Raw genomic sequence first — 17,710 nt, forward strand, 5'->3', positions numbered from 1 at the left:
GTACTACAGGTCATTAAAAATCTATTCATTTTTAAATCCCTCTTTTGTTCTCTTTATGTTTCATTTTGCATATCTCCTATTACAATTGTTTTCACTGACTAATCTTTTCTTCTGTAATGTCTAATCTACTATTTTTCTCATTCAGTAAATATTTCATCTCATATACTATAGTTTCAGTTTCAAGAATTCAGTATGGTAAATTTTATAAGCCCCATGTCTACTTGTTGAATGTATGGAACACAGTTATAATAATTTCTTAAATTCTTGCTGCTAATTTTAATATGTGTGTCAGTTCTGGTTGGTTTGAATTGATTATTTTTTCTTTTCCTTATGGGTCATATTTTTCTGCTTTTTATATGCTAATAACTTATTTACTGAATACAAGATATTATGGATTTCACCTTGTTGGACACTGGCTATTTTTGTAGTTTTGCAAATATCCTTGATATTTTGGGGCATAGTTAATTTACATGGAAATAGTGTGATTTCTTTAGAACATTTTAAGCTTTGATTGCCAGAACCTGAGTAGTGTTTAGCCAAGAACAGAGTTTCTTGACCTCAACACTATTGACATTTTGAGCGAGAAGAAACTTTGTTGTGGTGGTGGGGTGGTGGTTGTTCTGTACAATGATGAAGATTAAGGAACCTTAGCCTTTACCCTCTTCAGTTGTGACAACCAAAATCATCTCCAGAAACTGCCAAATGTCCTAGAAGGAAAGATAGTACTACTCCCACAGCAGTATGCTTCAAAATTATCTAACCAATGTCAAATGCCCATGAATTTTGAAGTTTTCTAGGCTGGATGGTAGGAATAGGTACTCTTCTAAGCTCTGTGTGAGCCTCAGGTACTGTTCCTTCTAATCTTTTTAAGGTTGGTTCTTTCCCTGTCTTTGGGTAGTTTTTCACATAAATTTGCTCATTAGTACTCTATTGAATAATTGAGCTGTACCTGCTATATAATTCCAGAGTTCTTTCTCTGTGCAACTTTCTCTTCTCTTGCACTCTGTCTTATGAACTCAGTAATGCTTGAGCTCCTCAGATTCTCAGTTCCGTCTATTCAATGGAAGGAATTCACTGAGCTCCACCTGACTTTCCCTTCCTTGTAACAAAGCCTGAAAATGCTCTTTCTGCAATAAGCCAAGGCAATGGTAGGGTTCTCAACATTTGTTTTCTGTCTCTCAGGTATCACTATCTTTCATTGTCTGATGCCCAATATTCCATATATGTCTTTCATTATTGTCTCAGGTAAGAGAGTGAATCTGGTCCATTGTATGGAAATGGAAGTTGACTTAATCTTGTTTTGAAAATAGAAAAACAAAATAATATTCTCAGAAAATAGTATTTCCCGACATTTATGCACTATGTGTACTACATTAGGATGTGGAATGGAAATACTATGACTACTAACTATGTTCATTCTCTCAAATGAAGTATGAGAAGAATTCAACACATACTGACATTTAATATGCAACTCTACAGCACAATCTCTGGGTACATATGTCTGACTGCCATGTTTCACTTCTTTTGTAAAGGAATAGCAAAATCTACAAGGAATAGAGCTGACTTTACTCTTTGTTTCTGTTTTCCAGTGCATCATGGCAATATGGAGTGTGTTTTAGGATATAACCTATATAACTGGTATGGTTGCATTGATAAAAATGAGAAATTAAAATAAGTTACTTACAATATTGGTTAATATACTAGTTAGTGTCCCTGAAGAGCTTTTCTGTGGAAGTTCACTGGATATCTCACATTGAACTTAAACTTGAGTTATTTTCTTTTATAGAAAGACATTTCCAAATTTGCTGACATGTTTAGTGATAGTAACTCACTGTAAGTAGAGACTGCCTAGCAGATTTTTTTTAAATGATGAACAATATGTACCTTTAAGCTGAAGGAGAGAGTAAAAAAAGTTGAGCTGCTTTCAAAGAAGTTCATTGTTGTATGGAGAAAGGATGTTGAAAATGAGTGTTTTTAAATATTCCCCTGTTTTCAGAAATGCAATTTTTTCATTTGTATCCATGAATCTTTGTGAATATGCTTTTTAGAACTGATCACCATTAAAACCAGTTATAAAATAAATTGAAACTTAAAATTGGCCTTTGATTTGCTCTATCAAAAAGAGCTAAATTCAGATTTTGAAAAACTAATGTATCATATTACAGTACTCATTTAAAATTACAAAAATTAATAGTGAGTAAATTAAATGTGAAATAATAATAATTATAAATTATTTTCCTCATTTCATCTTTACCTTTTTATGAGTTCTATTTAGAGTACATACAATATTAATACAGGACTATGAATGATTTATAAATATATGCATGCATAAAATCACCTCCAGGTACCAACTCACTGTTTTCTCTGCCTTTAAGCATGTGAGATAAAAATAATATAGATCACTGCTCTATCAGAGTTACTTCTTTTTGTTTTCCTAAAAGGAGTAAAGTTCTTCTTTGAGAACTGTCTTTGGTTTTTACAGTTACCATAAATATAATTCCAACTTTTCAATCAACTCCAAAATTCAAAAGCACAATTCTATTTAAAAAGAAAAATTTTAATTTCCATTTAAAAAATAATTGACATTTATTTTATATGTCTGATCTTTCTGCATAACTATTTTCTGTGTTCACTTAAGTTTATGTAGTTCTGATAGAGATATTTTATCTGGAGTGATCTAGATCTGGTAGCAAGACTGCATAATATTCAATACCTATATAACCTGAAAAATAAAATAATTGATTTTAAATTATTCCTTAACACTCATTGTTTTTATCAGTGCCAAGTTATACATTGAAGCATCCTTAGTTTTCAGTTTATTTTCAGTATATTCTTTCATACTCACTGTTTTCTTTTTCCATGTAAAACAACTGGTTTACATTTTGAGGAGAGTTTTCTAATATTAAGAAATAAAACTAAAACAACTCCTTTTAAACTTATTGAATATTTCAAAGGAACATGAGTATATACTTGAATCACTTAAATGCATGCAGTTTTTCTATTTCTTTATTTTGCTTTATGGATTATTTTTATTATAAAGTTAGCACAGTCCTTTAATGGCTCTTCTCAGGGCCCTCATATGTGTAAGAGAAACCTATTATGTTCTCAATAAGAAAATATATTGGAATGAACTCACCCACACTTTATATGCTTTATAAATTAGAAGCATAAAAACAAAAGTGACTGTTTCAAGATAGGCTCTAAGACACATCATTATGGGACCTGCAAATGTTACTACAAGCAATGACCTACTACGAAGAAATTCATAACTAACTAGAAAGAAGTCATGCTTTTCCTAATCAAATTTAAATAGAATCTTACTGGGATTTAGCTCATTATTATATGAAATCAGATATGCAAGGGTCAAAACATGTGCTTGAAATACAAATATGTTTAGTAAATGCTATAAAAATAATCTTTTGTTTTTCTTAATGTCTACAGACCATGTTTACACATCCTTACATAAAATTTTAAAGGCAGATATAATCCTGTTTAATTGTCCTCATTTTCATATTTAAGAAACAAGATTTCCTAGGTAAACGAGATCACATAGCTTGCATTAGGCAAACAAATTCAAGTCTCATATCCAAGTTAGCTGTCTTTAACCACTTCATCACACAGTTTCAAAAACAAACAAACAAAAATGTATAGCAAATCTGAGACATAGCTACTATCACACAAATCACAGAAGAGATAACTTTGAGTACCACTAAAAGTGTTTGTCATCCAAGTAAAGAAATTGGGAATAATTTCTCAGGATTCTGTTCTTAAATCGTTTTCTTTTAACTTCAACATGGTGAAGCTAGCCATTCAATCATTTTCTTTTGCTCTTACATTCCATTAATATTAAGTCACATAGGGTGAAGTAAATTAAGAAATAAAGGAATGAAGGCAAAAGAACAGTTGGGACTGATATATTTTGAAGCATGTTTGTTAGCTGATGAAGACTTAGAGGTACAACACCTCTAAGTAAACTATGTTATAGGTTGTATAAGAAGAGAGAGGATGGAGGAAGCCAAAATAAAGATATTTCTTCTATCAGATATCACAGCTGGGACTAAGAATAAAGGAAGAGGACAAACCATGTAGATAAAAAGAACCATTCATTAGATTGATTTAAAATGTAGTATACTAGGCTACTGTCTCTGTCCTTTGTGCCACTGTACATGATACCATATATGGTTATTGTATGACATCTGCAACAGGTTGCATTTAAATAAATGTATAACTTCATAATTTGTATAACTTCATTCTAGAATTTGAGATGCCTTAATTTTTTTTGAAGTTTCAAGGAAAATCTTTAGGTGTCTTGATGCTATAGCTATCTAATCTTTTCCAGGAGTTCAGACAAAAATATGAAATGATACTTCCTTTTATATTTGAGCAAATTAGCCTCTCTTTGCCTTCCTTTTCCCTCTCTAGTTTCTCAAGAAGCTTTTGATAAGTAATCCTCATTTTTCTATCTCTATATATTGTTGTGCCAAAAGGCCCATCGCTTTCTGGATAAAGCTCACTTCCCAGGCCCGCTCACCCAAGAAAATAATTTCAAATCCTATCTAGACAAAGATGACTCTCCCCATATTTATCTATTTCCAACTTCTTCCATGATCTCAGACTCATATACATTTAACATGGGCAAAATCTAATTCTCAATCCCCCTCCCAAACCTGCTCTGTAAGTAATGTTCCCCGATTCAATAAGTGTTACCTTCACTCACTCATTTGCTCAGGCCCCTAAACTTGGAGTCATTTTTAACTCTTCACTTTTTCTTATTCTTACTTTCCATTCAACAATACATCCTGTCTGCTCCACCTATAACATACATCATTCCACCTTTCAGTTCTTACCTCTTCTACTAATAGCATTCTTTTTTGAGCCACCATCATCTCTCACCTGGACCTCTAAAATAACCTAAGAGCTTGATTACCTGTTTTCATTCTTTTTCTTCTACATTATTCAGTACACAAAAACCATGGTCATTGTTTAAATATTTGTAACTAATCACCTCACATCTCTACTTAAAAGTTCTCAAAGGCTTTCTATTACAGTTAGAATAATAATCCAAATTTCCTACAGGGAAACCTCTAAAAGGCTCTTGTGACCCTCTTGACATCAATCTCACACTGTTCTTTCTCATTCCGTTTAAGCCACATTTAGCTTCTCATCAAAAACAGCATACCTGCCCTGGACTCTATGCCTTGCACTTGGTCCCTCCATATGGAATGCTTGCTTAAAAAAATCCATGTTTGTCTCTCCCTCAGTTCTTTATCTGCTCAAGTTTTACCACATAAGAAAGGCCTTATCTGAACACCCAATATAATATACAAGGTTGAACCATATGAGATTGCCAATAGTCACTGGTTTTTGAGTTAAGGTCTGTTCAACCCATGGTAATCTTTGCTCTCCATCTCTCTCTGTTCCCCCCCCCCCATATTTTTTTTTTTTTTTAATTTTATTTATTTATTTATTTATGGCTGTGTTGAGTCTTCGTTTCTGTGCGAGGGCTTTCTCCAGTTGCTGCGAGCAGGGGCCACTCTTCATCGTGGTGCGCAGGCCTCTCGCTATTGTGGCCTCTCTTGTTGCGGAGCACAGGCTCAGTAGTTGTGGCTCACGGGCCTAGTTGCTCCGCGGCATGTGGGATCCTCCCAGACCAGGGCTCGAGCCCGTGTCCCCTGCATTGGCAGGCAGATTCTCAACCACTGCGCCACCAAGGAAGCCCCCCCCCCCATATGTTTTTATTGACATTGCAGCACCTAATAATTACCTGACCTTACAGTGAGTTTTCACTTGTTTATAGGTTTACCATCTGTCTTTCTTCACTAGATATGAATATAAGCTACACAAGAACAGGACTTTGTTTTATTTCTTTCAGCAGTGTTTAGCATAGGAAGCAATCAATGAACATTCACTATATCAATTCTCATTTTATAGATTGAAAGTAATAAGTAATTTAACTCTTTTTGTGGGGTAAAAATTGGAATATCTGTGATAAAAATCACTGATTTATGCAATTGCAGACTTTAAACTTTATTATAATTTTCATATGTTTCATATTTGATTTTTTATTTCAGTGTTTACTGTTACATATATTGGTGTTTAAATATGAAGTTAATATTTATTCTATGAAATGTATGGAATAGAAGCATAGCAAATGTAGCTATGAAAAAATATGTGTTTCCAAATTTTCTTAGTAAATCATACTGTGTATGAAGCACACTGTCCTGGTATCTGGATGGAAAAAATAAAATCATATACTCTTCATCCAGGACAAGTAGCTTCCTAGCATTTCAAAAGCTCCATTTTAGTAGTAATATTAAATTCAAAACCCAGGATAAAAGGAGAGTGCTGAAGGTCATTTATCTAATATTTCAAAACCTTCTGAGTAAATCATAACACACATTCTCTCTTTTTTCTTTAATTTCTTAGTTTGTTTCTATATTTCCAATTTGTTCCCCATATTTTTCCCTCTTTATTTCCATGGGTCCAGTATTGGGATTTAAAATTAAAATTTAAAGTAAATATGTAATTGTGAATGAAGTTTTATATTATCAATAGTAAGTTAAACATTTGATGATTTACTTTTTTAACCTTACATATACAACTTCCTATCACACTCCTCAATTAATTTTTTTAATTAAATTATTGCAGAGGGTTTATTTTCTGTTATTAAATTTCAGGTTCAAAAAACAAAAGAGATTACCAAGTACTTCTAAAGGAATAACTTTATGCTTTGACTTGCTTAATCTGAGACTGCATATATCACTTTAAAATGTAATGCTTTACATTTATATTCCCAATTAAAGATCAAGTGTCAGTTTTCTCCTTCTCAGTATTAATTTCTCTCTAGTGAAATTGGTGTTTTCCAAGCTTGTCTAGTAAGTGTCATTGTTCCCTTTACTTTTGTAATTGCCCCAAACTCTTGTCCTTTAAATCCTCTCTGTTGTACTATCTTTAAAATGGCTCTGGACAGAGAGGGTGAGAAATTGATGTGGTGTGGTTTCACCTCTTTATCTAACACTACCCCTCACTTTCCTCCATCAAAGCACTAGAAAAAGTCATGTGGGCAAATCTAACCATACTGAAAGGTATACCAAATTAAACATGTCTTCACTATTCTTCTTCAGCCCTCTTCAGACATCTGAGGACAGAGAAATGAACAAATACTTGGACAAATAAGGGAAGAAATAGCTGAGCCTGAAGGATACCATACCCAAATTTCATCCAGGCATTTGGATATATAAAGTAAAAACAATATCAGAATATAACAAATTTTTTTTTAGTATTTACAGATGTTGACATTTTAATATCTTATAATGGAAAATCTCAAACATAAACAAAAACAGAGAAGATAGCAAAAAGAACCTTCATGGCAGCATCAACCAGCTTCAATAATTACCAACCATGACCAATTTTTTCCTATCTATATCTTTCAGTGATCACTTCCCTTCCCTGCTGGATAATTCTGAAACAATTCTCAAATCCCAAACATCATGGCATTTGTTTTGTATAAGTAAATTTTTATTTATTTATTTATTTATTTATTTATTTATTTATTTATTTATTTATTTATTTTTGGCTATGTTGGGTCTTCGTTTCCGTGCGAGGGCTCTCTCCAGCTGTGGCAAGCGGGGGCCACCCTTCATCACGGTGCGCGGGCCTCTCACCATCGCGGCCTCTCTCGTTGCGGAGCACAGGCTCCAGACGCGCAGGCTCAGTAATTGTGGCTCACAGGCCCAGCCGCTCCGTGGCACGTGGGATCTTCCCAGATCAGGGCTCGAACCCGTGTCCCCTGCATTAGCAGGCAGACTCTCAACCACTGTGCCACCAGGGAAGCCCTGTATAAGTAAATTTTAACAACATATAGAGCATATACACACACATATTAACATGTACAAATGAGCAAATTTAACAAAGAGGAAAACTCTGAATTAGTGTGAATAAATATTGAATTTGCCATTTCAGAATGATTATAGATACCTAGACAATAATTGAAAGTTTGTTCTGCTCCTTGACAATATTGCTACACTTAATATATTATGAATTGAATTAATCTAGTAGCTCAGTTCTTCTGAATTTGTTGAATGGGTGATTATGTTTCTCTCTCTGCTTCTTTGCTTATCATGTGGAACAATACTAAATCATATGCAACCAAAGATGAAATAACTGAAAATCTTGATGAACATGATCACCACCAAATTTTCAAAACAAATAGCACTAAAAAGATAAATTGTAGAGGTATTAATTCACTTGTTTATTTGTATATCGTTTATCTATTCATATATATATACATGCACACTCAGGCTCTTATACTGTGGGTCAGAGTCTGCGCTACATTATGCGCTGAAGTGAGAAAGAGAAATATAAAATGTTTCTGATTTTGAGAGAGATAGTCTAATGCAAATGTACACTTACAACACAAAATAAAGAATACTAAGAGGCATTTTACATGCTCTTAATAGGTAAAGAGAAATAATATATTAATATTAGAAATAATAATATTAAGATTTTATAACCATTTTGGGGGTTGTTCTTAATTATAGTTTTTGAAATCATTCTTGCTTATGATCTTGCTATAGAAGCATAACTTCTATAATTATTTTGAAGATAGGTTGCCATCAGTCTCAAGATATTTGGTTCCTGTACATCAATAAAATTTTACTTTTTTTTTTTTTTTTTTTAAATAGGCTCCTTTCTTAAGAAGCATGTGGTGGAAAAGAGAAACTAACTTCAAAAGTAGTGACAAATTGTATATGTGAACCATAAGGGTTGGGTTAGCCAAGTAGTAGGAAATGTATTCAGAAAGACAAATATTAATAGGGACATAAGTCATAGTATTTATTTCTCATAAGTCATTATCTTATTTCTTTGTGATATATTCCAAGTGGGTCAACCAAATAGTATAATTCTAAGGTTAAGGTTATTTTAAATAGAGGAAAAATACATTAAATTATCTTAGATAGTATATTAAAATCATACAATGTGCTTCAGTAGAGTGAATAATATGGACACTTTTATTAATTTCTACTTAAGCTTTGGCACTGTTCTTGTTTTTGTCCATTACTGTCTATTGTATCTATTGTCCAACTCCCAACACACACACATAGTCACACACTATAATGCAAGTTCCAGCAGGCAGTGATTTTGATTTTGGGGGGTCAGTAATGTATCTCTGGCACCTAGAAGAGCCCTTGCATTAAGTGTGTTCATTAGTAATGTCATGAGAATTGAGTGTTTTAGTCTATTCAATACACCTTCAGGACGGATAGGACAATTAGGTGGCCACAAAAGACCCACAAAACAGAAACAAACAAAAAAAATCTTCCATGTAATATGATTTAGAGATAATGAAAAATAAAAGTTTCTCTCTTGCTTTTGGATCACAAATTGAAAAAAAGAAAAACAGTTCTGAGACTTGTCAAAAGCTCTCTCCTATATCCCATGAGAGATCCCATCAGCAGCAAAATGGAAAGTCGGCAAGCCAACATAAACATAGATATTTCAAGAGAAGGAGAGAGAAAGAGACAGGGCCATGAGAGAGAAAGCTAGATATTCTTGGATACAAAGCAACAGGCAGGTGTGAGTTTTCTTGACATGCATATTCAGGTGGAATGTCCAATCTGGCTTCACATTGGTGTTCAAACTGTGTTAACAAAAATGTTCCAGTTGGTTAACATGAATGCTCAAATTATCTCCAAAATTTTTTCATCAAAAAGTTACCACAGAAAATTCTTAATTTCTAATTTTACTACTTCAATTCACTATTTGAATCTTTGATAGTATTAAGCACAGAATTTAACAATATTTAACATTTCTTTTTGACGTTAATTTTTGTTTCCCAAATTTCTAATTTGTTCTTCTTGGTATATGCCTAATCTTGTCTTCTCAGTTTCTAATTTTTTTCTTCTGTTTGTTTAAAACTAAAATTATGGCTTCATATCTTTTTTTGAAAATCCAAACTTTATTTTTAAAATGTATGTATAAATAAATTTTGTTTGTAGTGAAATCCCATTCCCATTACTGATTCATTCCTGTTTTTCACGGTATTAGTTTTTATTTTTTACTACGTCAAATTTTTACTTGCAAACTCACTTTAAATTGGGAGTTTCTCTCTCCTCTCATCTCTGTCTGTCTCCTTCTGTTTATTCCCTTTCCTCTCTCTGTCAAGGCCATCTTACTTTCACTTTTTGTACACACTCTCCTCTCTAGCAATATTGCAGTTGCTCCCCCACACTCCCTAGACCCTAACACAGAATCAGATCCTATAAGCATGTTTATAAGTTAATGTTCTCCAGGGATATTGGTGATTCTGCAGATTCTCCATGAGGTGAATGCACAGCATGGCTCCCATAATGGTTTCCTGGCTATCTTTCTTTGTCAACTTTTTTGGACCATAGTTTTTAATGAAATCTTAACCCAAGTCAGTATATTGTTAACTTTTTCTTTTCAGCAGTCTTTTATCACAAGAAAAGCTTCACTCCTGCCTTTTCTTTCCTAATCTTACATGGATAATCGTTCCCCCCTTTTCCCAGGGGAGTCATATTGTCTGGTACCACTGCCTATTTATCAACCAGAGATCAGTACCACTCAACATTTGGTGATTTCATCTTTTAATCTTCATAAAGATATTTTGCTATATTTAAACTCAGTTATGTATTCCTGGTTTCTTCTTTTCATATATGTTTTTTTATTCATTGCTATGTATTTGGAATAGTGGGTATTTTCTCTGTATATATACTCTTGGGACGTGTAAGCAGGAAGCTAAACTTGTTTTGCCCAACAGAATGTTAAAATTTAACAATAATCGCAATGTATAGTGTTGGTGTGTGTATGGCAACAAATGTGAAAAAATAGACTAGCTAGTATTTCAAAACAGATAAGTGTTTTATGAACTTGTTGATGCAAATTCTTTCCTAGTTAGACTTTCCTTACGAGCTCTGTTACACTTGTTTAACTCAACCTAATGGGATTTCCAGTATTCACAGGTGAAGGCAGACAAACAAATGCACCTGGAGAGAAATAAAGAACCATATGACAGCTGTTGAAGACAAATTTTGACTACCTGTTATAGAGTGACTACAAAAGGAAGAACAGGGATATTTGAGAATGTGGATTATGTGAGAATATCATAGTACAATATGTAATTTATAAAAAATATATATATTTAGTCATTTAGATGACCAAACTATATTTCTTATATATATTGGGTTGGCCAAAGGTTCATTCGGGTTTTTCTGTAACACCTTACAGAAAATATTTGGTCTCAGTCCATGGTTACTGGCTCACATCTCCCAAAACACTTGGAACTTCCTGAGTGATAAGAGCAATTAAAGCATATTTTGTCATAATATTTGGTCTCTTGTCTTCAGTTCCTAAAATTGCTTCAGAGCCATAAAGGTAAAATTGGTGTCCTGTTATTCAGTTGGGTCTGGTGTTTATGTTAATGAGGTAACTTTTAGAAAGCACCTAAGTATGAGAGGTGGTTGACAGGAGAATCAATCATGATAGAGGGGTGGAACTTTTGGTTCCACCCCCTGATTTCCAGGGAGGGGAGATGGGCTGGATGTTGAATCAATCACCAATGGCCAATGATTTAATAAATCATGCCTATGTAATGAAGCCTCCATAAAAACCCAAAAGGATGGGTTCTGAGAGATTCTGAGTTGATGAATACATGGAGCTCCAGGGAGATGGCATAGAACCTCTGTGCCCTTTCCCCATAACTTGCCCAATGCATCTCTTCCTTTTTCTCTTACTGAGTTATATCATTTTATAATAAATAGGTAATCTAGTAAGTAAAATATTTCTCTGAGTTCTGTGAGTGGCTCTATCAAATGAATTGAACCCTAGGAAGGGTCATTTGAACCTCCAAGCTATAACTGGTTGGTAAGAAACACAGGTGACAACCAGGCTTGCAAATGATGTCTGAAGTGGGAGAGGGGCAGTCTTGTGGGACTGAGCCCTTAACTTGTGGGATCCAATGCTATCTCCAGGTCCATAGTGTCATAGTTGAGTTGAATTGTAGGACACCCAACTGGCATCCAAGAACTGCTTGGTGGTGTGGGGTCTAGAACCCAAAATACATAGCAATAATCTATTAATAGAAAATAAGTTAGATAAGCAAAACAAAACAAAATTAACCTTAAGAGAATGATATTACTTTAAAATAACTTTAAAAATAATACCACCAAAGTCAAGAGGATTTTTTTTTTTTTTGTACCAGAAATCAATGTAGTGAAGAAAATACTCAAACCATTTGTGTTCAATTATGGGAAAATTTTTTGAGGTCGTAGAAAATTGAATATTTAATAATAATGCAAGATAAAAAAAGAAATACCTTTGGGAAAAAACGGAGCAGTACCAATACCCTGACAACTGCTAAATACATCAGCAATTGAGAGGCTGCTAGAAAATCAAAAGCAAATGGGTGTTTATTAAATAAAATATTTCTACAATGACTCATTCAGCTTTAAGTAAAATTTTGGTTTCAATGTCTTTATAGTGAAAAGAATACTTTAGAAATTAATTTTAGTGTGTTTCACATATTCAGGAATTGTTTCAGTATTCCACTTTTTTATTAGAAAGAGTTTGAATATTTTGAAGACTTGAGTGAAGTGATATACAATAAATGTTGAGTGAATTCTGCCAGACTGTTAATATGAGACCCAACTGTAAAATGTGATTGAATCACACATCTGCCTCCCAAGAAAACAGCATAATGGTATAATGGAAATTAAGAGACATTCAGGACAAGAGAAAGAACTGAACTTGCCCATGTTGTGAGATGATTTTCTGTGAGTCTCCTGCATGTCTACATGTCTTGTGAGTAGAGTCATTCACTGTATTTGTTGTGAACTGTCTTTTCAGATATATTTGTATAACTAGCATCTTGGAAAAAAGAACTAGTGCCTCCCTGTAGAGAAAAAGGCAGGCTCATTTACTGTTCAGGATAATATAGTGTCTCTCTCCAGTTCAAAAGTCAGATATACTTGCTACTTGCTGCCTATTATAAAAGATTCAGCTTTCTTATGCTCAGGGTTCCCCTGCTACAATGTATCAGGGTATGTGCAGCCATGAGCTTTTCCTCTTCATGTTGCCTTATGCGAATTGGGGCTCCAGGAACTGGTGAAAATACTAACATTGGCTACTGTTAGTTGCAAAGTCCTTTCCTTTTACCCAGAAGTCTTTTGTACTTTGTCATCATTTATGAAACTGTGGCAGGCAAATTTCACAGTGCTTGAGAGCCAAAGTTTGTTTTAATTGCAAAATGTGGTAGCATTTGGGAGAGGTATTAGGAGAAAAGACAGAAATATTCATGATTGTACTGCATTTCTACGATCAGGCTACTTTATAATGGGGTAAAATCACCCAAACGGGAACATTTTGGTGAATTACAAATGAAACCCACCCTCATAATCAGATAGAGAATAAAATCAAGTGTACTATAGAAGGGATAACTTTCAGCCAATAGTTGGAATATTTTAGAGACATGTCAGGTGTTGATAAAGGAGATACTTTCATAGTACACCATAAATCCTGCAGGATGGTAGGACTCGTCTTTGACAAAGCTTTCCAAAACTTGCTATTGCAAATATATCTAAATTTAAAGAAGCATATTCTTGAACAAAATATACTTCATCAACATGAAGTTATAGCCATAAAAATCAAGGAAAAGAGGAGAAATAGATAGTGTTAAAAGGTTAACTGAGGCACATTAAAAATTTGAATTAATTATTTGAGCAAACATGGGTTTGAATTGGGTAGCGCTAAACCAAAAGTTGTGAGGAGTGCTCCACCAATAAGAATTAGGCACAAACTTTGTGTATAGAAGAGATGGAAGCAAAGCAAGTCAATTATTTGATTGGTTATGACTTACATGGTTGCCTTATTTGGGAAAACCTAGCTGGCTGTTTGTGATTGGCTTTTCTTAAGCTTCACTTTCTCAGATGTGGGTGCATTAACTCTGGCTTAGGATTTTGTTTGTTTACATAGGCTACCAAGGCATTAGGGTGACCACAGTCTAAAGGTCACTGTGTTAAAATACTTTAATGATGAATAGATAGATGATTGATAAATACTTAGATTATGTAGATTGATCTATTTTTATATTTATGTCCATCTATCCATCTATTTTTCTATCCTTCAATCTGTCATATCTCCTATAAAGTGATAATTTTGGCAACCATTAAGAAAAAAGTGAAATGAGACATTTTTCTGATGATTTCTCATATTTCCCTTTGCTTAGTATCTTATTTCCAAATAATGTAATGTATAAATTGATATTAAATAACCCAAACCTAATGTTGAATACCTAAATGGAAAGAAAGAGTGGTGTTCATTGGCATATTGAACTGGCCTGAGACTCCTGCTCTAAAATAATTATTAACATTATTGTTATTTTCTATTATTGTTTAGGAAATTAACAATCTTGACTTAATTTAAGACAAGTTGAATATGAAAATTAAACAAAAATAACAAATGAAAAGCACATGACTCCAAAAAAATTTTTTGCACAGTGAAGATTCTAATAATGTATAAGGGATAGAGAAAAAAAGAAAACAGGAGAAAAACGTAAAACATTGAAACACAGTTAAAAGAAAAAATAAACCTACAAATATACATTTTTAAAGAATCAACTGCTGAAGGGAGCATAATGTAAATTGTGAATGCCAACAGATGAGTATTTTAATGTAATTTATGAAAAGGACATGGTCATTTTAAAATAAGAGATGAAAAATTATCAATCCATAAGAATGCTTGCTGTAACAGAATTGATTTGGCAGTTCTAAGATAGAAGTTAACAATTCAAGCCCTGAAGTCAGATTATTTGGATTTGAATTCCAGTTCCTTCACTAACTATGTATGTGATTTTAGGAAAGTTTCTTCCTCTGGAAATAGAAATAACAGTATGTCTAATATATATCGTATTGTTTTGCCCTCAAATATATTATTTATCCTAACACAGGTTCCATTCTTGATCACAAGATGACTGGCAAGAGGTCTGAAATTTGTATACAAATACTTTCAAGATTATATCTAAAAAAAAACCTGTGAACCTGTTTGTCTTATAAAAACTTTGGCTCACTCTTGATATATTTTATTTTGCATGCTCTTAATCAATTTGGGCTGCTATAACAAAGTACCTTAGACTGGGTAGTTTATAAACAGCAGAAATTTATTTCTCTTAGTTCTGAAAGCCTGAGAGCAGGATGTCAACATGGTTGAGTTTTGGTGAGGAGCCTCTTCCTGGTTGCAGATTGTCATCTTCCTGTTGTATCTTCAGATGGCTAGCTCTCTGGCCTCTTCTCACAAGGGCACTAATTCAACTTACAAGAGCCTCACTCTAATGATCTAATTACCTCTCAAATGCCCCACCTCATAATCACATTGGAGATTAGATTTTAACATATGAATTTTTGGAGAACACAAACATTCTGTCTATAACACATGTTAACTACTGTAATATTTGTCTGTCCTGCTCAAAAGAATTTACTATTTGGCTTTCCTTGTCATAACACATGGACCTAAGGGTGAAACCTCCAAAACAAATCAGTGAGATGCCCCCAAATAACTTTTAGATTAGTAGGAGGGAGAAACTAAAGAAAAATGGATGTTGAAGAAGCAAATAACTTCATGCATGCTATAATGATATTAAAAAGTGTTCAAGGTGAGCTAATTATACTTCCTGATCTTACAGGTTGTCATTGAGACACATAAGATGTTATTGAGTATATATAAGACTACTTACCTAAACTGCATGAACCAAATGGGTAATTGAGAAAAACTGGCAGAAACTTTTCCTTAAACAGTCATAGAAAAATAATGTATGAACTATATGCATAATTTTAATGCAGGGACCCCCCTACGCATCTATGAAATATTGCCAATGAGTATGAAATTCTGACAAAACAGATTAGAAACAAAGTAGGAGAAGAATAGAAGGATGATGAAAGAGAAGGTCTGGGAAAAAGGGACAGAATTAAAATATGAGTGGAGGGGAGCAGTGTTATATCAAAGGGGGAACAAAAAGGGTATCACTGTCTCTAGAAAATTTAAAACCAAAATAAATCTGAGCACAGCTTATTAATAGATTTTTCTAGTACTGTGTGCTGGGACTTCTAAATAATGTCTCCCTTGGTGATCCACTGAAGGAAAAAAATTCTGTATTATTTCTCCCGATTTTCAGTCTTTTTTTTTACCTAGTACTGAGTTAACCGATCTATAGCCAATCTGGGAGTGTATGGCCCTCAGAGATGAAGAATTATGCATCCTTCTTGAACTACTGAACCTGAGGTGTTTTCATCAGGCAGAAACAAAGCTACCTTAGCATCCCTAGAATCATTTCAGATACTACAATTTTCAAGTATTTTACTCTTCCAAAAAGTCTAAGAATAAATGAGCAACTTAAGAATACTGCTGCAACCATCTCATTTCCACAAAATGATTGAATAAAAAACAATTTCACCACCTGTTATAGCCATCCTTGCTTCTTCGCAAGATTTGATATTATCAGGTGGAAAGGTGATAGACTAGAAAGTGAACAAAATAGGAAATATTGATTTCTTTTTAGTTCACCAGTAATTTAATCAGCATGAGAGTTGTCAACCGTTTACCAACTTTAAATATTTGAGAAGATTCACTTACCAAGGGTTTGTGGCACTCAACTGTCCATTTCCTACGGGAAATTCCACCTACTTATATCATTCCATCTCTCAATGGGTAAAATACAAAGTGCTCCTATTTTGCAAATTTAGAAATGTACTCTAACATGTGGTGCTATCCATACTGGCAGTGGAAACAATCCTTTCTTGTATATCCTATAATGTAGCATTGGGACAGGACTCTAGTTTTCTCTCTCTCTTTTTTGAGAGTCTAGCTTAATCTTTAGCAATTCTAAGGTTAGTGGTATTGTTTCTCTTCTCTACTTGTCAATCATAAATTTATTTTTTTATCTGTTTGGGGAATTTTTCTTCCTCATGTTTCATCTCTTTTTAGAGAGTCCCAAACATTTGCTTTCCTAGGCTCCTGCCAAAAGTATTAAATTTCCAAAGAAATTCTAAAGACCTTCAACTAATGAGTTGAGAAGTTTCATCCACTGCTCTTCCTCATAATGCCATGAAAATCTTCTCTGTATTCAAAGTATTTTGAATTTGCCTGACTTCCTTTAATACCTGTTATTTTTTATGTACTTTCTCTTAAAGTCTTTATACAATTTTCCAACATGTTTCCTCATAGTATGTGCCAGGCTTACTTTTTTTTTTAACAATAACTTAGTTGTAGTAAAATTCACCAGCAGGAGAGTACACGGGGAACGCATTCCTGAAGAGTTTTCTCACTCATTGTGTCAATGACATATTGGGTCCGAGGCATATAAATTAGGGAGCTTCATGTCTGATTATTACATGGCCAATTCCAGGGTTGTTGCTACCCTTCACTTTTCCTGCTTTTAAGGAGGCATTTTATTAAATAGCCCATGAAAAGAGGAGGCACTTTCCTTTCTTAGTATTGACTCTTCTTACTTAAGCCTTCATCTACTCCAAAAGAGACATTGATACTACACTGCTAGTTACTCTTCGGTGGTGGTTTGGATTAAATAACATCAATCTCAGTGTACTGACCTATCTCATTTACATTGTAAGCCCTGTGTCACCTGCCCATCACCATCAGACCCTTGAATGATGACTTTAGTTACCAGTGGTCATAGATATGTGAA

This window comes from Balaenoptera ricei, chromosome 18, assembly GCF_028023285.1.
Source record: "Balaenoptera ricei isolate mBalRic1 chromosome 18, mBalRic1.hap2, whole genome shotgun sequence".
NCBI lineage: Eukaryota > Metazoa > Chordata > Mammalia > Artiodactyla > Balaenopteridae > Balaenoptera > Balaenoptera ricei.